Source organism: Aythya fuligula, chromosome Z, assembly GCF_009819795.1.
Source record: "Aythya fuligula isolate bAytFul2 chromosome Z, bAytFul2.pri, whole genome shotgun sequence".
Taxonomy (NCBI): Eukaryota; Metazoa; Chordata; class Aves; order Anseriformes; family Anatidae; genus Aythya; species Aythya fuligula.
This window is the reverse complement of record NC_045593.1, coordinates 52,623,462-52,646,266: the sequence shown is the minus strand read 5'-3', so window position 1 is coordinate 52,646,266 and position 22,805 is coordinate 52,623,462. Positions and strand designations below refer to the sequence as shown.

At 40.0% G+C, this 22,805-nt stretch overlaps 1 protein-coding gene across 4 annotated transcripts in view; it reads left to right on the top strand.

The window, feature by feature from the left end:
* Window positions 1–2,188: 2,188 nt before the first annotated feature.
* The window catches only part of ZNF462 (zinc finger protein 462), a 93,641-nt gene continuing 73,024 nt past the window's right edge, over window positions 2,189–22,805 (top strand). For 3 of the 4 annotated variants that reach the window (XM_032205759.1, XM_032205758.1, XM_032205755.1), the window contains exon 1: window positions 2,189–2,269. The gene's annotated coding sequence lies outside the window, so the exon portion shown is untranslated. Of the gene's footprint in view, window positions 2,270–3,266; window positions 3,478–22,805 lie in introns of those variants that run through there. The other variant, XM_032205756.1, reaches the window with a different exon arrangement.

The window sequence follows — 22,805 nt, the reverse complement described above, 5'->3', positions numbered from 1 at the left end:
AGAGGAGGAGGGAGAAGATCTTTCTCCTGTTTAGTGATTAACTTGCACGGCTCAAAGAGAAGATTTAATAGGAGAGATCCTGCCTGTGTGCTTTGTACTTACGGCACTCTTGCGGATGGGAAGACCGGAGAGTGCATGGGTTTAATGTTTGACTAGTACCTGGGCGACCGATTTTTGTTATTTTATTTTATTGCTATCGTTAGAGTTTCTGCATTTGGTCTTCAGCTAAGCTGGGAGAGTTCAGACAATGAAGTCCTAGCATGCCTGACCTCTCCCAGAGCCAGTAAAATCTGGACTCCTTTAAGAAGATCATCTCAGCTTCAGCACTCACACAAAACTTCCTCGGAGACGGGGAGAGATCTCCCCCTTCACCCGAACCGGAGCTCTGTGGTTCTAGTCTCTCTTCCACCCATGCAAACTGTAGCGCTTGAGGGCTCGAGAAATCCCAGTGATGTTCCAATACCAGCCATGCCCTTGTGCTCAAATTGATTTTCCCTCACTCCCGTGCATTGATTTTATGAGTCTGCACATAACCCCTAATCCCCCCACTCCCCCCACCCCCAGTGTTAGGCATAACCCTAGAAAGAATCTGACCTGTTGTTGTAGAAAGAGTGGAGGGCTGGGGGGGAGGGGGGTCGAGCAAAAGAAGTAGCTAAGCACAATGCTTAATAGAACGAGGCTAAATATAAATGCAGACTACAGCAGCTTTGTCTTTCCTTGCTTGCCTTCATCACCAAGATACCTTTCTTTGTGAGCCTTGATCGTTTCTTTCCTCGGTTTAAATAATCAGTCACAAAAGAACAGACAACTAGGTATTGGAAGGCATAAAAGTTATTTTAAGTAGGATTATTTATTTTATTTTGCAGCCAAAAACGTTTCACCAATGTAGGAAGTGATTTTGGTGCTCGGTAGTACAAGCTCTCTTTTCTCCTAAATGCTTGTGAGAAATAAAAAACCTGGAGATGACTGTCTTTATTTCCGGGAGTAGACTTCAAAATACGTGCCAGAAATGGACAATTTGAGTCTCCTTTCTCCACATCAAATGCGAGCTGGAAGGGGGATTAAAAACCAACCACGTGGTAGATCTGGTTTTATACTTTGCAACCTCCAGCTCCATTTATGTTCTTTACCCTGCTCAGGGAAGATTAGCCTCTAGATGGATGTGTCTGAGGGATCACCTCAGGGGCAGATCTGCATGCAGAAACCGGTTTTTGCCATGGCTGGAAGACAGCTATGACCTAGCAGAGTGCTCCATCTGAGCGGCTCCCCCAGCATCGCAGGAGCTGCTGAGAGCTCCTGTGCAGGAAGCTTTGTGAAGGCAACAGCTTGGAAGGGGAAGCTCTTCAGATCTTTCCCCCTTCTTCTCCTCCTCCCTGGCCCGTGAGTGATTCAGTGTCCCAAACCTTAACTTTTTGTTACCACCTTCCTCCTCTTAATCTCCTTCATCTTCAACACCTCCTCCTCTATCACTACCATCTTCTCCTCCATCTGTCTGCCTCCTGGATCTCTCTCTTGTTTGCTTGCTTTCCCCCCTCCTCTTCCACCTCCCTCCTTCTCTTTCTTCTTGCCTTTTCCTCCTCTCTTTTCTTCTCTTTTCTTTCTCTTTTTCCTCCTCTTCCCCTACACGTTGTTGTTGTTGTTAGAAAGGATTCTTGCACCCCCTGGTGCTCTTGCGTTTTGTGTGGTAGGAGAGGAGATTGTCTTCTTTCTCTCTCTCCCTCTGGTTGCTCATTATTCAGAGAGAGACACAGAGGGTGAGTGAGAGAGAGAGAGAGAGACGGATATCTCAGGTCATCTGCAGCTGCAGCAAACCAGTGAAGGAGAGAGAGAGAGGGAGAGAGAGAGAGAGGGGGGGAAAAGCAGGGAAAGATGGCGATCCTCCATTGCTGAGACCTGGCAAGGAGCACATGAGACTCACAAAACAACTTCCACAACAATAACAAGAAGAAGAGCTAGGCAGAGAGGAAGAGGAGAGGAGACAGCAGCAAGAGCAGCAGTGCCGGGACGCTCCTGTAAGTTCTTGCAATTAAAACCCATCTCCGGTTTGGCATTGGAGAGATCATCTCTCATGTGTATATATATATCTTTTTGTTTGGTCTTCTCTGTCTTTCTTTCTTTCCACCACCTTCCTCTGAAATCCATTCATTCGGCCAACGGAGGAAGGAGGAAGAAAGAAAGGAAGAAAAAAAAAAAAAGAGAAGAGAGGGAGCGAGAGCGGGGTGTTTTGTTTGAGAGAAGTCTCTTGCATGGAGGAGGAGAAGAGGAGGAGGTGCTGGTGGTGGTGGTGGTGGTGGTGGTGGGAGGAGGAGGAAGGCGGTTAATTAATTTTTTGTTGTTGTATTAAAGGGGGGGGGGGTATGGGGAGATAAGTGAGATATCAGTCGAGCTTTCGGGGTGGGGGTGCCCGTGTGGATATGTGTGTGTGTGCGAGGTCTGGATGGTGCTGTGCGTGTGGACTTGGATCAGAGACGGGAGAGACACGGAGGAGAGAAAAGCTCCGTGCTGGCACGACCCAGGCAATCGGGTGACCTCTTTCTTCCTTTCTTTCTTTCTTTCTCTCTCTCTCTCTTTCTTCCTTCCTTTTTTTCTTTCTCTCTCTCCCTCTCTCTCTCCCCCTCTTCCTCTCTTGCTCTTTCTCCTCGTCCCCTCTCGCTGCCCTCTCTCTCGCCGCCGGCGAGGCTGGTCCCTCACCCCGCCGCTGGTGCCCCCGCCGCCGCGCTCCTCCACTTGGGATGCGGGGGTCCCCGGCGGCGCCGGGGCTGGGGGGCTGGTGGTGCCCGCAGGAGGTTGCTTGGAGGAGGACAGCGTTCAGCTGGAGAGCAGGAGCCATTACACACGCTTCTGCTCTCCTTTGAGAGAAAGAGAGCGAGAAGGGAAGAAAGGAAAGGGAAGGAGCCCACTTCTTCTTGCTCACTTCTCCGATGTCCCTACCTTTAAACCAGGCAAGGGAGAAGGAGCTTTCTCCCCTGCCCCTTTCTCCACCACCCGGAGCAGCTTTCTCCCTATCTCTCCCCCTCTTTCCCTTTCTTTATCTCCCTGTCCTCCATTTGCAAGCTGTCTGCTTTGGTTCCAGTCCAGGCTCCACAACACAAAGCTTCTCCTCGCTCTCGCACACATGCACACACAGTCTACAGGCTCTTTATGTCTTCTGGAGTAACCTTCTTCTCTCCCCCCCCCCCCCCCCCCCCGCGTCCTCTTAGCATTGTGGTTTCTATTCTCCACACAGAGAGATCCTCCTGGAGCTTCATGTAGTTGTGATCTGATAGGATTTCTCCCCGCCTCACATCCCTCTTTTGGGGGAGAAAAGGGAAAAGTTTCATTCGTTTTTCTGGTGTTTGGAAGGAGAAAGACCTTCAAGTTTGAGTGCTTTCTGCTGCTGCTTTTGTGTGTGTCTGTGGGGGTCTGTTTGTCTCATGAAGCTGCTTGCATGTCTAAGAGGAAGTGACTAGTTTGGCAGAGAGCTGTGATCTGAGTCAGGTAAGCCATGTCATGTTCTCTAGCTCCACCAGAAAATGGAGGAGAGAGAGAGTAGACAAAGCTGAGATGGGAAGTGCTCCTAACATCGTGGATGTGTCTCCATGTTTTGAAGCTTTGCTGGCAGAAGCTGGCTTAATCATGATTTTTTCCCCTAGGGTTTCTTCAGTTTTTCAATGTACAACATTGTGATGGGTCTTCTCTCTGACTTCATGCTATCAGGAAATGAGGATTGGAGGAAATTGCTCAGATTCTCCTTCACACAGAGAAACACATCCTCAGGCTTTTTTGCTCTTATGCTTTCATGTGGAGGTCACCTTTCTAGACATTTTTCTTTGGTTAAAGACCACAGAATTTAGGAGGTTGATCAGTTGACCAAAGAATAGTGTATATATGCTTATATTTATAGATTTTTGAAAGCATTTGGAGGTAAGTGCGCAGAGATTGAGGCTGCTCAGGTTCTTCCAGAGAATGTCATGAAATGTCATTTTTTTTTCTAGGTGATGCTGTTGATGCCTGATTTATGGGATTTTTAACTTCTGATTTTCAAGAGCGTTCCTTCTTTTGGATTTATTTTATATTAAGATGGAATATTTCTCCCCACTCACTAGGTTGCATTAAAACGATACTGGCAAGCTTTTAGTAGGTTCCTCAGAGCATCATAAAATACACAATTTCTCTTGGAAAAGAAGCAGTTTTCACAGCTGTTTTTTTTGGTTTATTTAAACTTTTTTTTTTTTTTTTTTTTTTTTTTTTTTTTCCCTGAAAACTAATGGCAACATTGTTATGATTTTAATGTAATTATGGAAACCTAAGATCTTTAAAGAGAGATAGCAGTTGAAAAGGAATTTGTGTGATTTTTTTTAGCCCACCTTTTAATATGAAATCAGTTTTAGTAGTCTCAAACCAGGCCTCACTCTTTTCCCACCAATCTTGATTTGCACATCAGATGCGTAGTAGATGCAGTTCCTCAAAAAATTCAAACTACATGCTGAAATGCATGAGGTGGATACCAGGATGCAGTACTACTGAGTTTGAACGCACAGCTCCATAGAAAGGTAGCATTCATATGTAGATTATTTTGAAGCATTTAAGAAGGAATGTGTTATATATGGGAGGTATATGCTATAGAATAGGAGACCAGTGAATCTGAATCAAAACACACTCCCACGTGGGCACCAAGAATAGAAAGATTTGATGACTGTAATCACTAAAGATGAACTTGGGATCCAGCTACTGCAAGGTTAAAATCAATGTCCTTGTTTCATTATTCCACAGGAAAAAATTGTGTAGTATATACTCTAGTATTATTGGAAAGTATACTGCATTATCAGCTGTGCATTTTGTTAGTTCAGGTTGCTGATAATGTCACACAAAGTACTGAGATACCGTGGTTATCTCCACCCTTCTGAAATGAAGCACTTTCAGAGGTGGACTATGCAACATACCATTTCATGTATGCTTCACCTTACATTTTGACAAAATAAGAAGGGAGGTTAACTGTCTTTTTTTTCTTTTTTTTTCTTTTTTCCTTGATGTGATGTTCATTGATGCACTTTACAATTTCTGTACAGGTCTAAATCAGCAGCCACTGAAGATAATAGCAAAGTCCTCACTGACCTCTGCTGGTTGGGTCAGATCCTATGTATCCATTCTCTCTATTCAGTATATTGTCTCCATAGGTATCTGATCGTGTTTCATAGTTCAAAATCATGAATTTCCTCTTACTTCTTGAGAAGTCAACTCTGTTTACACTACAATGTGACCTGCAGATACATTGTTCATAAATGTGGCACATGCAATACAAGAACAAGGTTGAGATTTAAGCTGTGGATCTTGATGGGAGGGCATCTTGCCCCTCTCCTGTGGTGACAGACACCCTAGGAAAAAGAACATTTTTGCATTGGTTTGTATTGGAGAGTGGTGTTATTTATGGGTGTTTTCTTTACTATGAGACTGAAATTATCTTTAGAGAAGAATATTCTCATTAATGATGTTCCTTATTTTAGTCTGCCCAGACTGATTTTAACCTTACTGTTAGAAGACTAGCTGAGTGACTTTTATTTTTCAAAACAAAAAAGCAAAAAATGAAACAAAAGGCTTTCAGGGGATCTAGAATAATAATTCTAATTCAAGAGATAGTGGTGACCAGTATGTTTCTTGTCATCAGACACAAATTTCTTCATTCAGATATTGGGCTTCAATTGCTTTTGACTTATGAGCACACACAGTTTGTCCATGGTGCAAGATCTATCAGAAACTGCATTCATAGCTTATTGTTCAGTATATAAACTAGCTTTTCTTAATCACTTTTCTCAACCCCACCAAACAAAACCTAAGGACCACTGCTTTAAAAATATTTCAACAAATAGTTGATTTCCTTATGCATTTTTATTAGGTTAAAAATGAACTACATTCTGGAGAAACTTAAAACATCATGTTTGGAATTTCTTTCCATTGGTTTTAAAAATAATTTTGATACAGGAGGAAAACTAAAAATGTGTTGTATATGCCCAGGCAGTGAGGAATATGAGTACACAGTTGGATGCTGGAAATGGAAAGTAGTATAACTGCAAACACAAGTGGAAAAAAGATGGTCATTTTAATTTAGTAAAATTTATAATAAATTTTATAGTGTTGTGAACTTTGATTTAAAGGAGAATTGTCTCTTTTGAAGACATGAGTAATTAAAGAGTTGATAAGTATTGGAGAAGAACTGCTTTCAACATAGATGTCTGGACAGCTGGCAGGTGTTACACTGGGCCCCAAAGAATGGACAAGTTTAATTTTAGTCTTAGAAAGGAAATGTGAAGAACTAAAATCTTATAATAGTACAGGTTACCATTTGAGGAAGGTTACTTCAGAAAAGCCCAAAGATGCCTCCTGAAATTTGGAATTCCAAGAAACAAGTGTAAATGAGTTTTTTTTCTGTGAGTTTTCCTATGATTCCAAACAACATGTGGAGTTACAGTATAAATTGAGATTGCTCTATTTTTGCTATAACACTTTCTCTACATGTTGTTGTGGATAATTAAACTGAGCAGAAGAACACTACTTTGAGCTTCATAATAGGGCAATGTGAGTAAATGAAGTAGGAAACTGCAGAAAAAGGACTTATATCTGCGAAATTATTGAAAAGCTATGTAGTATTCATTTACTCACATTACCCTATTATGAAGCTAACACTAACCAAACGTAGCAACAAAACCTGTAGAGCAATAATTATCAAAAAAGAAAAAATCCTCACCAAAAAACACCACAACAAAAAATGAACTGAAATACTGAAAAGAATGTTTGGAAGAAGCACAATGGTAGAGGAAGAGAGATACTCTTCTGACAGATCAGGAAAGGTCCATGAAGACCCATGTCATCTTTGAATCATTTCAGGTACTATGTTTCCCTATATTTTGTACTTTGGTATATTTTCAATGTACTGTAGCAGAAAATAATATAAATGCTCTTTTTTTTCCTTAACCTTTGTTTTGAACTGAAATCATGTCTTTCATGAACTTGTTCCAGAGGAAAAAGGTCTGCTGTTACTATCAGCTGTATGATTTGCTTAACACTTGAAGGATGTGATCAAGTATGAAGTTCTAATTGCTGGCTTTAGTAAAATGTTTAACTTCATCAAGCTAAATGCTTGCTATCTTTTCAAAGAGTTGCTTCCATCTAGAGTGCTAACTAATCGAGCAGTCTTGAAAGGGCTTGTTTAATGGAAATCTTTCAGGTAGCATTAAGATATAATATGGGCCCACAGCACATGAGCAGCTGTCAATGAAGTATTAATTGAGGAGGGGATGAGGAGAACTGCCACCTTGCTCTTCAGGGAGTGAAAGCGAGGGCAATTTAGAAGAGAAGAAAGGAGAATGATAAGAATTAAAGTTGCATAAAGATCTGCTAAACTGCAGAAACTTAAGTTCCTCAGAGACAGGAACTCAAAATTTTTAATGAAAGAGGTCCTGGAGAAGGTGGTGTGGTGTAAGTCTTCAGCTGCTGGCAGAGACACAGTTAACATGTAAACGGTTGAACTTCAGCATGGCACTTCTCCAAATGAGTTGACTGTTGAAAATAAAATGTTCCAGAAGAACTGGGAGAACAGGAAAGAAGTTAAAATAGCATGGCTTGTATGCCAGTGCTGAAAGAAGAAAAGGGGGGAGGAAGGGAGATAGCTCAACTTATGATAATTATCTTGTTGGTTGTAGTGAAAAGGCTCTAGCAGAAGTTTCCAAATGAGGGGACTAGATTTAATGCAATCTTAATTTATGTCCTGAGTTCTGGAAGTATTAGTCTACTTTCAGCATGTGTTTGGGAAGTTGAACACATGCGTAAATAAAAAGTCATATGAGATTGTTTTGGGGTTTGTTCCATTTTGTTCTTTTAACTTTGGAAACAATACCAAAGATCTAAAGTCTGACACTTATCTCTTGAGTTTTATGAAGCTGTGCCAGATGTTGCAGTACAAACACAAGTCTGGAGAGTTTTGAAAGAGGGGATGAGATGGGGAAAGGGAAATCTTTATTTAGGGAAATCTTTAATTTCTGGTGTCTGATATTTGAAATATGCAGGCTTATGTACAACTTTGTGTTTTATTTTTATTTATTTTATTTTATTTATTTATTTTTTCTCTGTGTTCTCTTCATCTCTTACTGGTTCAATGTCATGGTACAGTTGCTTTGTTCAGCTTGAGTCAGTATCTGTTACAGCAGTCATCTCAAAATATCCTTGCTTAATAAAACTGATTAAAGGAGCTTTACTTTAAGCAGTGTTTGGAAAAAAACCTTTCCTCCACTATTGGTTGTGATTGGTTTGTAGTCATTTTTTGATACATAATGATTATCAGAACATCAGTCCCAGATTTAGCCGTACTACTATACCTTTCATTTCCTCTTGATCTTCACCTCATTGTTTTTGGCTAGGTGTTGTTGTTGTTATTATTATTATTATTATTATTTTGTATATAATGATAGACCTCCATAGCTGCTGTCCGTAGGGAATACAGTGGGTTTTTGGCTGGGGCTAGAAACCGTTTTGTGGGTAGAAGATCGTAGGATCTCTCAAGAAAAACAATCAGTTTGGTAGTTTAAAGAAGATGGAAACGAGACATCTGAGGATGTGCAGTCATTGTTCTTGAGTGGAGTCAAACACAGTCGCTTTAAGAATACATTTAATAATGTCAGCATAAGGAGTTGTAGGCACAGCGTCAATGTCATGAGTGATTAGGAAGGACTTACTGAGAGCTTATCAGGGCAGCAATCATTGCAAGGCCACTGTGTTGAGGACAAATAATTCTGAGAGAACACTGGACTATGGTTAGTTTTTCACTAGTTAAATTAAGAATTTAGTTGAAGTGTGTAGCTTGTTTTTTTTTGTGTGGTGGAAGATAAGAAAAAAATCTAATTGGGAATGTGCAGAAAATTGAAGTTATTCTACACCTGTGGGAGAGAAGAAGCTAGATGCTTGTACTGTATGCCAGGAAGATGCAATTAATAACTTGCTGTTCATTTACATAATGGGTGGTTAGCAGCACTGGACAGTGTATTTGAAGCACTTTTTTTTACAGGTATAGCCTCTGTGATGACCTGAAGATTAAGAAGGGGGATGTTCAGCACTGGCATTACTGTTGCTATTAAAAAGCTCTGGAAAGGGGCCTGAGAACCCCAGCTGCTGTTGTGGTGGAGGAAGTCAGGCCTTCAAAGGATACAAGGATTAGAGTGTCAGGAAAAGTAAATGGTAGCATCAGCACAAGTAGAAAATAGGCATAGCTATTCAGCAAACAGAAAAGTAGGCTAAGGCATGCCATAATTATGTGTAGTGGAAACTTGCTGCTAATAGAGCAATTGCGTGGGGTAGAGAGGCAGGAGAATGATTTTTCAAGACAAAACAAAGCAGACATTGCAGAGAATGATATAGGAAGACTGAGGATTCAGTGTGCTTGTGATAATGTGAAAGAGAAGACTTTGTTTTGAAAGATGCTAAAAATGGAATCTTCTGATGTACATGTGGTCACTGTTTCCGTGGCCTTGTAGGACAATAGGGGCTTCTTTGCACTGCCCGAATGAGCAAACTCTTCCTTCCCGCTTGCAGCTCTTAAGGTTCAAATAGTGCTGCTTCAGGGTGGTAGCAGTAGTTGTGGAAAGAAGGCATCACAGGATATTCTTTTTGGGAAGAAGATGGGTCATACTGTATTGGTCTGTTGTCATGCAAATATTTCAAAATCTGATAGCTACTTATCACAAGAGCCAGGCAAATTCATCCCTCTCAAACATTATCCCTAAATATTTCATTGCTGTCAAAGAAAAGAGCAGAATGGGTGAATGTGACACCCACGACCTGTTTTCCAGCAGCCTATACTTTGAGTTTCTCCTGATTTATCAAATAAACAGAGTAGCCAAGGTAAGACTACATGTGCTGGAAAATATGCGTACAGCATGAGTTTGATATTCTGGGAGGTGCATTCTTCACCAACTTGGTTGACTTGGTGAAGATTTAAATAAATGTCTAACTGAGAAAGGGATCATTAATAAAGGGTCTGAATGCCAGAATGTGGTCTAAAGGCCAGAATTCAGCTGTGTGATGATAATATTTTTTTTTCCTGTCTTCTTCCCTCTTAATGATGTTAAATTGACAGCTCACATTGTTCCATATTTCCTATGTCAGGTTTTGCAGAAATTTTAGATGGATTCGTGAAGGTGTTTTTTGACATAGGCCCTTCCCTTCCCTTCCCTTCCCTTCCCTTCCCTTCCCTTCCCTTCCCTTCCCTTCCCTTCCCTTCCCTTCCCTTCCCTTCCCTTCCCTTCCCTTCCCTTCCCTTCCCTTCCCTTCCCTTCCCTTCCCTTCCCTTCCCTTCCCTTCCCTTCCCTTCCCTTCCCTTCCCTTCCCTTCCCTTCCCTTCCCTTCCCTTCCCTTCCCTTCCCTTCCCTTCCCTTCCCTTCCCTTCCCTTCCCTTCCCTTCCCTTCCCTTCCCTATTAGTGGCCAACTCTCTAAATCTTGGTCTTAATTATTTGAATTCCTTAAACCATCCATTCCTCTTTTCAGTGAAATAGCCATAAATAGAATATAATGGAGATATTGGAAATTAAGACCTTGGTACTAGATTTTTTGCACTCAGTCAAAACAAAACCGTGTGTATGTAGGAAAATAAAAAGTTCCTTTTGGGAGTGGTTCTGTTGTGTGAGATTGGACCAGATCTCTTCTGTTTGCAAACACTTGGAGATGGCAACTGGAGATATCTGAGACTTTTCTTCTATGTCATTGCTCTCATTCTGACTGATCATTTTTTCTCAGGTATGTTACTACTTGTGGTGAGTATGGAAGAGGCTAACTATGTATACAGCATCTACTTAGCTTTAGTTATTAATGCATTAAAATCTGGGAAGGAATGGCCATGAGGACTCATCATGTTTCCTATGTTGTGTGACAAATGGTACTGTCAGAAACATAAATAAATGTCAATAAATCATTTCAAATTTGTTCATATCTCTTTATTTGATTGGAAGCTCTGATCATACATTTCAGTTTTTATCTTCCTTGGCTGCATCTAGGTGGCTTTGGCTGCAAGATATAGGACCTCCAGCACTGATAGGCCCTGAAACTGTGCTTCTAGCATGCCCAGCTGAATAACTTGTCGAGTGTAAAAATGTTAACAAATGGATGATGGAAAACTGAGCATAGCCAGGCAGCTCTCAACCTTGTTAATTAACTTCCTTACTGCTGAATTTTGTCTGCCTTCTCGCATGGCTGTAGCTTGCAGCCTTGCAAGAAAGGGTTTGGATTCCTGGCCAGGAGCGCATCCTGAAAGTTGAATTCATGTAACTTGAAGTCAGTCTGGACTGGTTCTTTTTGGTCTAAATGACCTTTTATCTTTGGTGGGGGAGGGCAGTGGGGAGAAAGCATATCAGCTTTCAACTATGTCAGGTCATATAGAGGTCAAGTTCTCTTGTCTGTGATCAAGCATATGGTGTAAAACAGCCCTGAGCATGATAGCACCAGGGCCTGGGGAGAGGAGGACCTTATCGGGCCTTCAGGAGGTAAATATGACCGAAGGCTATTGTGTGAATCAGCATGTATGGTGGATCTTCACTCAGGAGTTGCAGGAGTCATGTTTTTAACCCTTTGGTGGTTCCGGCTCCTGGCGTGTTTCCATTCTGCTAGGTTGAGAAGAAGCTGTTGCTTCTCAAGAGCATGCAGATTTCTCTTGCCAAGGTGATATGTGCACATAACAGACTTCTTAAACCCCTGATTCCAAGGGCATAACTGTATTATTCACTGAAGCTGCTGAAAAAAATGAGTCAATATATTCTGGGTCTCCCAGCTGCATGAATAAATGAGTAAATCTGAATTATTTTAAAATGATCAGATTACAGAGCTGATAAACTACAAAGATTTTTCCATTCAACTCCCTCTTCACAAATGCACTGCTCTCCTTCTACGGTGGAGCAGGAGGGAATACAAGATTTTCAGTGTGTTGTGCTCCCAAGGAACCACACAAAACTGCTAAGGTCCCTCTCAGAAAATGTCTTTGAGACCAAAAGCCTTGAGTCAGAAGTTGCTTGGCAGGATAACAGGCAGGTTGACCAAAGGTTGCATGTGGTGTTCTCTTGCAAAACTAACATGAAATCCTCATTGCCCTCCATGTTGCTTCACTGCTTCCACAGGTTCACCCATGCTACTTCAGTGGTGTATAGGAATATAATTTGCTTGCTGGTGTTATGGTCTTATCTCTGAAGATATTTATTTTAAGAATTCATGTCTACATAGGTTTGTTAATACTGTACTGTAATATCAGATGGGCTGCTGAGACCTCAAGAGGGTGAGCAATCTATTTTTAGTGTGTTTGAAGGGTAGATGATGTTTCAGGTTGTGGAATGACTTTCTGGGGGGCCTGTTACTATACACTGAAGTTTTGTATGACATGGCAGTGGAGGGCAGTCATATGATGATGAGGTAGTAACTTAAATGGGACATAAAAAAAAATCCTGCTCATTGGGGAAATTTTAAAGATATATGGAGCTAAAATGCTATACAGTCTATTCTTATGCTTGTTTTCTTGATATGCTGAAGATATCTAATCCTCTTTACAGGTGAAATAAGCAGCCTGCTTATGAGCTGAAGGCAATACCTGCTGATCTGTTGACATCCATATTGGAGGGTTATTCGTGTCTAAGTACGAATTTTAATAATGAATGACCAAAAGACTGTTTAGTTGCCCGAGTGGTGCAAAGAAGATGTCTGATGATCTCCTTCCACATCAGAAGTTAGTCACATGTGGGAAGCTGGACACTAGTAGTGCTGTCCTATTTACACATATTTGAGATCCCAGCCTTACAGAGACTGGAACTCTAGGTTGAGAAATCTGCCTCTTAAAAATGTCTGCTTGCAGCAATCTGAATAGTGACTCCAGCCTTGCTTTGGAAGCACTGCACTGTAGTGGTAGCCATGGAGAACTTATTTTAATGATATATTATTGTTAGATTTTAAGTGAATTGGCTTCCTATTTGAAGGCACTAAAACTGCAACTTCTACAAGATTCTTCTTACATTCCTGGGATTTTGTTTTGTGTGCAGACATGTATGTGTTACTTATTTAATAAATCCTCACTACCACTGTTATGAACATTAACAAAAGTTTTTTTTTTTTTAATAGGTCAGACCTCATCTCCCATTGTATTTTGTTGTTACTGCAGTGCATTTGTCAGATAATACAAGATGAGGGCTGAAGCCCTTATCCTGTAAAAGCTTATTCATTTGAATAGTCCCTGTGATCTGATTTTGAGTTTGATTGCAGCTACTCCTGTTGAGTACGCATTTGAAGATCAAATCCTTAACTACATGGACTAATTCTTTAGGAGTTTTCAGGGAGGTGTTTGGAAATTGCATCTTAAAAAGAAGATGCCCTCAGCTTTCAACAGCTACCACCTACATACATGAGATGTTCATTTGTGGTTGCATGTGATGGCATGGTTGTAGCTGGTTTGCAACAGCCAATGGGAACTAATGCTGTAGATAATTCTTTCGCTTTCATTCATGTGCTCCTTTTCTTTCATTCTCACTCTTTGTATTTTGACAGGGGGAGCATGTGTGTTACAAATACTCAAGTTTGACTTCAACTAATGCTGGCATGTCCCTTAAGTATGATTTTATATGAGTTTGGGGATGTTCAACTGGGAACATTCATGTTTCTCTGTTGCCTCTAGATGATCTTCAAGCATTTTGGAGCCACATCACAAACTGGTGTTTTTGGAAGCCATGTCTTTTCACACTTTTTTGCCATTAAGAGAATGGTTTGAATAGACACTAGCATGGTAACTGCCTTCTCAAGACAGAGGTGCTTTGGATCAGGGAAATGTAACATAGACCCTTTTACAATGATAGGAGTGTGTAAATTTGCATATTTGTATATAATAGAAGTTGCTATCCATGTGTTCATGCTACTGTGGTACTTCATCTGGCAGATCATTTAAATATTTACTCCAAAAGATCTTGTTCTCTGTTGGTGTGAAGCAGCACTTCCAGTTATTTTTAGGTCATTTTCATCTTAGCAACCCTGTTGGAGATAAACCAGACACAAGTGCTATAAACTGTCCCCGCGTTTTGGTAGAAATTAATAAAATAAGTTTAATGGTTTGGTCCCAAGGGGAGAACAGACCATCTGGTTAACAGAAGGTTCAGCCAAGTAATACAGTACTGAGAGTACCACAAACCAACCCAGAATATCTGGTAACGTGTCCAGTTGCTGCATGTATTAAGCACTGAAATGGTGCTTTCAGATCTGCAGAGCCAGCAGTTCTGTTACCACTGCTGTGACGCAGGAGATAATTCTGTTGGGCAAGCATCAGCATGGGGGTGGATCTACAGTACAGGATGTGTAATGTCAACATGAAGCATGGGAGCTGGCAGTAAGAAGGAAAGCAGCCATTTCATGCCAGCGCAGGAAGCCTAAGTAGTTTTTTTCCCTCTGCATCTTGTCCTTTTATGCTGCTTTCATACTTGATATTAAACAATTACCTTTTGCTTTGTCATCTGAAAACTTCAGCCCAGCAGGATTGCATTTCTTTTTGAAATTCTTTTTTTTTTCTTCTTTTCTTTTTTATTTTTTTTTCTATTATTATTATTACTTTTTTTTTTTTTCTTTTTTTTTTTTTTTGTTTACAAGTGAAGTGCCCTCCAAAAACATGTCTGATGGATTTTAAAAGGGGTTGGGGGGAGGCTGAAGGGCTAAGCAGATCTGGAGAAAGAGAAGAGTTCAGTCATGTGAAAGTTCTGAGCTTCAGCTGAAGTTTCATTGTAGATCCTTTTGGCTTTAGTGCAGAGACAATTTGTTCAAAAGCTGTAACCATTTAAGAACATTGTACTACAGCTGTGAAATGCAGAAAGGTACAAAATACTGCAAGTGATACTGTATAGTCTTTGAAACTGTAATTACTAAGAAACTATAGAAAGCTATTGTAATTGTTTCTGCTTTTTTTTTTTTTAAGCAGGAATGTCCTGTTAGATTTTTTTTTTTTTCCCTATGTGGTTAAAGCTAGTGCCAAATTACTTTGACACCATTTTTTTTTTTAAAGTACCAAATACCGTTACATGAATCTAAATCTCTGGGGAAAAACAAAACAAAACAAACAACAACAAAAACAAATAAACAGCAACAAAAATATTCTAAATAAGCTTATCAGACATTCTGTGAACTTTTGAAACTTAAAAAATTTAGTGATTTGTCTTCTGTGAGCTCAGTCATGGATAGGTCTCCTGTTTTTGTTTGTTCTTGTTTGCTTTTGTTGTTGTCATTTTAATGTCCCCAGTGTTTGGAGACATCTTCTCGTAACTGCAGCCTAGGAAGCTCTAGAATAGCAGAACTTGCTTCCTGATGGGCATGGCAGAGCTCTACTTCATAATCAGAGCTCTTATGATTTCTCTTGCTTGTTCAGCAGGATTTTCAAAGAATGATTTTACAGCTTCTCTTGAATGAATCCTTGTCTTAGATGCTGCTCTGTGGTAGCCCTGCAAAGGTATGACTTTCTTCATATGTTCCTAAGAACTGGAGTGGGAGTGTGGTAGTAGTCAACCCACAGGTATGTTTTCCCAGTTGTAATTTGGTGATGGGAGGAGGGGATGCATATAAAACATGTCTGTATGTGAAGACTGTTTGTTCTGTTCTGCAATAACTTCATCCTTACACAGTCCTCCTTGCTCCATTGGCCCTATTCAGCAGAATTTTGGGTTAAAACTATGGAGGAGTAGCACTTCTCCATAGTATACTTGGAAATAAATATCACTGAAAAATGACGTGAAACTTGAACACCGTCTCAGGCAGAACTGTTTCTTGGTTACATAGATAACTCCATGTGTGGTAGCTGTTTGAGCATCAGAAGTATCAAGGATACAGTCTAATCAATAGGCTTCTTCTAAGGTATAGTTGCTGTGTACATATAATTCCTCTTGCAGGTTTTATTTTCTAGAAGTGGAAATGTTATGGCTTTTTCAGTGTGTTGAACAGTTTCTAGTGTACACTGGAGAGAATGTTCATCAGAAGTGTTTCTTCATATGCAAATGAATAATGCTTCTAAATTTTGTCTGCACCTTTTCTCGTTCAAACTAGAACATCTCTATACTGCAAAGAAAATACAGGGTCCTTCACTTTTTCATACCCAAAAAGGTGCTACTTGCTGAAGATAGTTTATTATAAATAACTACTAAGATGATAATCTCACCACAGCATGCTTGGCAGTCTTCCATTGAGTTAGCCTGTTTCAGCAAGGAGCTGTCGCTTAAGATACAAAGCAATCTGCAGGGACATATGATCACACACACTGACTGTTTTCTCTGTCATCATGGATGCCTCATCATTTCCTGTGTCTGATAACTAGGAACTGGAATTGTTATCTGGTTCTACCAAGCTCTAGTACCAGAAAGATGAACTTGAGTTCCCATCTCCAATGTCAGGTGACAGAGAAGTTCTCAGTTCTGAAAACACTGGTATGAGAACATTTGTAGGACATGGCTTTGTTGTTGTTGTTGTTGCCACAAGTGTAGACATCAAACTCTTGTTTTGTAGAAGTTCACAGCACATTTTCCTATTAGAAGTGGTGGTGAAACATGCCTACAACTAGCAATGAAAATGTAGAGAGAGTTGTTTTTTTTTGTTGTTGTTTTGATTTATTGGGGGTAAGTAATGACTTTGAGATCTTAGAATTTTTGTTTGTTTGTAAATATTCAAATGAAGGACTACAGTAAGAAGACATAAGAGACTATCTATTATTTTCCGAGAGTATAATAATAATAATAATAATAATAATAATAATAATAATAATAATAATAATATCTTCATAGGTTCAGTGTCAAGATTTGATTGTAGTCACACAGCTTGATGGTGGCTTATTTTTATTTTAAAAATTGATACTTTGTGGTACGTCGCTGTTGACTTAAGTTGTTGCAACAGTTATTTGATGGATATCATTGACTGTTCTATGCAAAACAAGTAGAGTGATGGCAAATTTTGTGTTTTTATTTGTTTAGAAACAATTTGATTGGGCCACCTCTACTGCTCTGTTAACAGTACAGCATGAATCAGAACTTTGTCTAATCTCTGCATTATTTATGGATTTTATTCCTTGACACCCGATGCTTTTCAGAGGCCTAAAAACTTACATTTCAAGCCTATGTGTCTTTGATTGTTTAAAAATATAGAAAGTGATCTTCAGTTGAAGCAATTGGTAAGGTTGAGATGGAACAAATGAAGGTACTAACCATGATAATTTTTTTTTTCTCTGATTTGACAGACCATGTTAAATACTGTTTGTTTCTCTAAAAGAACAAGGGAAAACCAGAACATGAAATATTTAGTGAGACACTGAGTTGCAAGCCTTAATAACAGTCCTTTTTTGCAAGCCAGACAAGTGACTCTCATCTGGGAAGTAATTTGCCCTCCTCTGGTAGGAAAGCATGGAAGAAGGCAGAGAGATGTAAGGTTCTTTATCTACTCATGGTATCCCACCCCACAAGCTCTACAAAGGCAAATTCATCTGTTCTTTCCTGAAATTGTGGGAGTAGATTAATGATGGGATGGGTTCTGCTCACTGATAAGATGAAGAAAGCATTGGAACTGGTTCCTGATGTCCAGTGACCCATGTATGCTTAAAGAGTGTTCTTCATCTCAACATCTGACCTAGATAGATGCCTTTGTACTTACTGATGGCTGTTCTGAATGTGTCATGTCTAGGAGCTGCCTAACTTGGATGACCTTGTGGCTTTAAAGAAAATCCTGTGGAACAGTTAGTTGCAACCTTACTGAAGGACACATTCTGAAGAGCTAGCTCATTAAGCAAGCTCTGAAGGGTGTGCTCTGCAGAGCAGCTTCCTGTTATTTGGTTAATGGTTGACCTAGTTCTATTGCCATATGCTTCCTGGAACGCATTCTAATATAAAATATGTGTTAAAGCAAGACTGGGATAATAAAAGGAAAGTCAAAGCCTTTATGAAACAGAAATCATATAATGCTGTTGGATTTTGGAGGATATTGTACTTACTAAAAATGGCAATATCTTCATGGAACTGTATTGATTCTGATTGCAAACTCAGCAGTGTTAATCAGACCCATTTATGTATTTTTTTTTTGAGTCTGGCCTTGTACAGAAGGCTTGTATCAGTAATTCTCTGTGCTCTGTGTGTGAAGCTGAAGATCAGGAGTGAAGCACTCAGTGATGTTATAGCTGTGACGAAAGATTAGATTAGATTTGGTTAAAGGCAGGATGACTTTTTCCCCTGTGGTAGGGTTTTGTTTTATTTTGTTCATTGCAAACCATGGATTAGCATTTTTTCTCCCCCCATGTTTAAATCCTGGCTAGAAGCTAGAAAGGGGTATTCAAGCTTTTACCTGGCCTCAGACACCACACAGCATACATATTTGCATGTAGGCAAAAAATACAAGAGATTTGCAGGTACTAGATAAAGTTAAACCTCCAACTTGAATGAGTGCTTTCTGACAGACTGAAGTTCTGAAGAACCTACAGGCTGTGTTTTCTGGTTAATATGATTTTCTGACCTAGGGAAAAAAAGCCTGTGTGATAGCAACAGTTTCATAAGTAGCATGCATTATGGTAAAATAGGGGGAAGGGAAAATTAAAGCCATGCTTTGTAACCTTTTGAGAGCTCATGACTATATCAATAGATGCGGTGATTTATTATTCTTTGTCAGTGTGGGAAACCGAACTGCTTACCAGACATACTGCTTTGAATATTCATCTAACTTGGCAGTAGCTAACACGTGTCTCTTCAGTTAAAGATAGCTTGCAAGTGGTCCAGGTGTGAATTCTAGGTGAAGGTATGTCATGACAGTGGTGAGGTTGCTGGGACCAGCCCAATATGTCTGTGTGGGAAGAAATAAGGTGTCAGAACCTGTAAAAGCAGCTGTTGTTTATCAGCATGGGGAGTATGTAATCTGCAGAGAAGTAGTGGGATGTCTTGGGTTTTGTAATCAACTTTTACCCCTATAAATCCTTCAACTTGCTGAGGCCCTTCATGTGAGCCTTATAACTCTTTACTTATTTGGTATATGCATATGAATATTTTGGCTTATTTGTATCCTTATTTGTTTAGGATACATGTAGTGACAGTGTTGCACAGATTCTCCTTCTTTCTTTGTGCATAACACTGAGTGGTATTTTTGTAGATCTCCTGGATCTTGGGGAAAACAAACCACAACATTTTTAGGTGGACACAATGTGGTGTGTGAGATGTAATCATATTGGTCATGAAAAAAATATCTGCTCTGGGGACTGACACAAGCACAGCTATTTGTGCAACCTGATCAGAACAAAGGATAATGCTTCTGCTGCAAGATCAGACAGATCTGATGCTTCAGCAGGCTGAGCAAATGAATGGAGGAAGGGCTCCTCTTATCCATTGTCTCAAAGATGCAAGCTTACAGGGAAGAAAGGGAGGTTGAATAGAGCTTCTGAAGGAATATGCTGCTTTGTGTTATGTGGGAAGAGAGCAAGCAGGATTTCTGGAAGTTCTCTGTGTTGGCAGGCTGACAAGCTTGTAATAGGAAAGTGTGGCAATGGGCTACTGGTATTGAACAAGTACTTTCTCTTCTGTAGCTTGCTTAGAAAGTCCTAACTGTTATTAGAAGGCAGAAGAAATATACCATGCTTGCAATATGGGACCAAACCTACCTTGAAGGGAGCTCAGTGCATGCAGAAGACCAATTTACCTGCCAGTAAAGAATGATTTAAGACTTTCTTTGCATGAACAAAATTTCAGAGTTTTTTCTTCCCTTCCTCCCTTCCTCCCTCCTTCCCTTCCTCCCTCCCCTTTCTCATTCTCTTTTTTCCTTCTTCCCTTTTCCTTTGTCTCTTCTGAATAATCTGTCCATGTGTTCTGGGATACCTCTCAGTTGTGTTCCTGGTGGGATTTTTATATAGGAAGAGCTGGGCTGATCAAATTAATGGGACAGTCAGAATCATCATTTGCTTGGAAGAATCCCTCTGTTTCTCTTGCTACAGCTGTCAAGCTGTCATAGGCAAATTAGCCCAAGTGGGATTTTAGCAGCAAGCTTCCTTTTTAAAGCCATAATGAGGCCAAGGAAATGTGAGAAGAGAGGGAGCAGAACAGGAATTTTTGATAAGGTGAGTAGAACTGAGGGTTACATCATGTTCCAGAGCTGTAAGATTTGACTTCCACCCTCAAGGGGGATTACAGCTGAGAAGTGAATCCTTTATAGGGAGGGGTGTAGGACTTACGTCAGTATAATAGTTGGTTAGATCTCTGTGTGTTACCTTTTTGTGTGGTCACTGGGACTAGCAGTTGCTATCAGTTAAATTTCTGGTTATCAGAAGACTATAATATATAATTCCTTCTCTTTAAAACCAGGCTTTCCTTGGTTCAGGGACCCATAGCCTCATTTCTTTAGTAAGCATGCTGTTTTTTTTCTTTAAGTTAATTGATTTGGGATTTGTATGTGTAATAACAAGAGAATGAATCTTGGTTATCCATGAGATCTCTTCCATTCTTTGTTCTCCAACAAACTATCTAGAAGGTAATATGAATTCTACAGAGATGTAATTAGTTCCACAAGATACGGACACAGTCCATCGCTACCTTGCAGTGGGGATGAAGATGCTTCTTTAGGAGCCTGCTTAGAAAAGCACGTCAGAAAGTCATCAGACCCCTTGAGAGGAACCTTATGTTGAAACTTCTAAATATGTGGTTTCTGGGCCATCATAATCACCTTGTTTAGTATCCAAAAGCAATTGTGAAAGTTCCATCTTCTTTTGCCTAGGAAGGAGTTAAATGCAGCCCCAGAGGATGTGCCATGCTGGATTTGACCCAAAATATCCTTCAGTATGGGTTTCCAGCTGTCTTGACCTAGAGGAAATACTGCTGGGAGAGGAAATGATGATACAGGTTGCTCCATGGCTGAGCTTTTGTGGCTTCTTTGCCTCCATTATTCAATTGTGGTTGCACCATGTCTAAACTAAATCAGCTTTGGGCAGGGTAACCAAAGCTACATATATAGTCTGTTGGAAAAGAGTTAAGTTTCAAATAATACCTGGGTGTGAGGACTGGATGAAAAATCTCCTGGGTGGACATAAATCTCACACACAAATCATGAAGCATTCTTCCAAGTGGTTCTGAGAAGGAGCACTTTCTGAAAAGAACACGATCAGCTTGATGCTAAGCAGAGACAAAAAGTCAATTGTCTATCAACGAAGGCTGCAATAACATTTCTTATTGTGTTCTGCTTGCCTATTCAGGAAACAGGAGGCACAGCAGAGGATGTTGGCTAGTTTGGGAGATCCATTGAAGCTGTTACATATGCCAACCTTATATTAAGCAGATCTCATCTTTGCTTTGTGGGATTTTATTTTAGTGTGTTCCTAACAATAGAACTCCTTAAGATACAAGACAGTTGGACCCATCACTGTTTTCTAGAAAGTCAGAACACTACCAATTATAATTATGGTAATGTTTTCACAAAATACAGAGTATGTTATGGCTTAGATAACAGAGGAACCAAGAAGGGTTGGCTTGTATGAAACTTTGAAATGTGCAATAAGCAAGAACACTGTGTTTCTCAGTCATTCATCTATCCAGGCTAAGGAAGGTAGATATTTGAAGTTCTTGTGGGTAAACGCTGATTTTTGGAATGTATCCAGTATCCTTACACGGCAATTGTCATTTGGGGGAAAAGGGTGAGAGGGCTGTCCTCAAATATTCACAAAGGAGCCAAGCTGATGAGGAGTTATCAAAACATGTATTTGTACAATCTTTAAAACTCAGCCTAACATTTATTTATCTATTTATTTTTCTTCCATTAAAAGGGATGGAAAATTGAGTCATTTCCTTGGGGTTATACAGATGGAGGTACCTGCTTTTGCATCTCTAGAAGAGGAGGATTCTGGGATAAGAAAACCTCATGCAGAGAGCACAGAAGAATCACAGGTCTTATTGGATACTCGCTTTCTAGTATATCAGAAAATACTTTGGGGGCTTTCCATGACCAAAGTAAATACTGACCTTGCTTTAATAGATCAAACAGATAAAACCAGCACTGTGCCTTTGAGAGCCCTTGATCCCAAAGAGAAGAGCAAGGGTCTTCCTTTTCCTTTTGGACTTGTTCCACTGCAAACAAAAGCATCCCACAGGTCAGAAAAGAGGGGTATCTGATAGGATTTAAAGAGACTTTTCCTTTTTCCTTCTGTTCTCCACACCAGTAATTTATATTTAGAAATAAAACAGACCTAAAATCTCATTCAGTTTTTACCTGTAATGAACAGAAAATATAGAATAGAAAATGCTCTGTGAATCACTTGAGTAATGTAATGCCTTGGCTTGATGGCCAATGTTGACTTCAAGAGTCCCATCTTTCTCTTGAATTAGAAAACAGAAATACTGTAAAGGAGTAGATATCATTCAAAATGGTTAGAACAGCTAAACGGACTACTACAGCACTCAGATATATAAATACAGAGGATACTGTCATTCCTCTGCTGATCTGTGCAAGTACTACTCTTGGAATATTAAATCCATTCCTGAAGTTGGCATGTCTTTAAAAATAAGGGTAGATATGCTGAGGATAGCAATGATTTGAACTCTGGAAAATTGTGCTTCACAGCGAGAACTTACAGATAGTCCATTCTCCCCTTTCAGAGGATTTCAGAAGTGACATTTAGGAGGCTAAAAGCAGTTAATTTGCCAGGCTATGCCCGATATTATAGGAATCTGGAATCTGTACCAAACTGTAACAAGATGCAGTGTCTGGAATCTAAGACTAGAAAATGTTTGCTATATAAATAGTTATTTATTTCTAATTTAATAGTGGAAAAAGATTAGGAGCT